This window comes from Schistocerca cancellata, chromosome 7, assembly GCF_023864275.1.
Source record: "Schistocerca cancellata isolate TAMUIC-IGC-003103 chromosome 7, iqSchCanc2.1, whole genome shotgun sequence".
NCBI classification, from domain to species: domain Eukaryota; kingdom Metazoa; phylum Arthropoda; class Insecta; order Orthoptera; family Acrididae; genus Schistocerca; species Schistocerca cancellata.
Window position 1 is genome coordinate 433194722 of NC_064632.1, and position 1817 is coordinate 433196538.

General features: G+C 37.8%; 1 pseudogene; it reads right to left on the reverse strand.

The window, feature by feature from the left end:
• Positions 1-346: 346 nt before the first annotated feature.
• LOC126093026 (5S ribosomal RNA) lies at positions 347-464 on the reverse strand (annotated as a pseudogene).
• Between the last annotated feature and the right edge of the window lie 1353 nt (positions 465-1817).

Here is a 1817-nt window from a genome sequence, read left to right on the forward strand (position 1 = left end):
CATATGAATAAAACGAGTCTTCATGCAATTTACCCCAACACCTATGACTTTACCCAAAACAGTCCACGACAATTAATTTTAATTATTCTTTGTAAAGTACAGAGGAATAATAATAATATGTAACACTAATAAAAAAAACTCCTCCCACACAGGCCATGAAGGCCCAAAGGTACCAACTGGCCACCATGTCATCCTCAGCCCACAAGCGTCACTGGATGTGGATATGGAGGGGCACGTGGTCAGCACACCGCTCTCTCGGTAGTATGTCAGTTTCCAAGACCAGAGCTGCTGTTACTCAATCAAGTAGCTCCTCAGTTTGTCTCACAAGGGCTGAGTGTACCCTGCTTGCCAACAGCGCTCGGCAGACCAGGTGGTCACCCATCCAAGTGCTAGCCCAGCCTGACAGTGCTTAACTTCGGTGATCTGACGGGAACCCGTGTTACCCCTGCAGTAAGGCCATTGGCATGTAACACTAATAGCATTCTAAAATAAGAAATTAATTACTAGATATTTAATGGCATTATCCCATTTCAAAATTGTAAAAGGATCTACTCATTTATTCACATGGCATATATCTATGAAATTCTAAAGCACAAATCTATTACAAAACTTAATTATATAGTTGTATGAACCTGTAAATATAGTGTGTGTTTTCTTCCAGACTAGGGATTTCTATGCTCCCATGTTCAAAGGTCTTGTCTTCTATACTAAAAATTAACAGCACCTGAGATTTTACCAATTTGCTTTCCTTACTAGTAGCTCCTTTTATCTTTACACCTACAATGGACATTTCCACAATATTCTTACTACACCTTATCTTGTCTCTAAATTGTTCAGATATACCACAAATCGAGTATCAATCAAACAGTTGCCTTCCCACTGACCAATCTTAATTTTAATGTAAGGACACCCAAAATCTGAATCATCCTCTCTGTTGTCAGGCACTTCATGCAAAAGATCACTTTCAATTTCATAAAATGCTCCATGCACACAGTCTTCACAAGGTTTTTTCAACTTTACAGGTATCATAAAATTACTTCGAATACTCATGTTGTCAGGTAAAGACTGAACACAATGAACAGATCCCACGGCACAACTAACATCACTTGTTACAGAAGGAACACAATACACATTACTGTCAAAATCACACTTCTTGCTTGGATCCTCCTTCATTCATTCCACCAATTGGGATACAAATTCTGACTAACTGCAGCTACCTTATTCCAGAATGCACCTTTATCTAAGTTCTCATCATTCTGATCTCAAAACAAACTTCAAAAAGTTTTCATCTTTATTCTCCAGGCTCACAGGTACTTCACCTTTACTGTTTGGATCATTACTCTGCATGACATTAATGAAAAACTGTTTCGACTGGACTGGTATTCCTTGACCCCCACTTACATCATCACTTCTCTTACCTGTATTGTCAACATCATTTACACATAGCTCTGAATCTTCATTATCCTTAAACTCCACAAATATCTGTTACTCATTATAATCATCATCATCATCATCATCATCATATTCCTCCAAAATTTCTCCATCAACAACATCATTGACAATACAAGTCTCATCTCCATCACAGTCACTTACCTCACCTACATTTATTTGCAGTAAGCCAGAAGTCAGACTTACCAAACTCAGTTACTTCGCAGCTCTCATTCACATCTACATAAAAAATACCACCTAGTTCCAATCCAATATTTTCATTGCCTAATTTACATACATCAAAAACACTGTTTTCTGACCAATAGAAGAAATCATTAGTACATATTACATCAAAATTCCCACTACTCTCACATTCTGGTTTGTGGTTA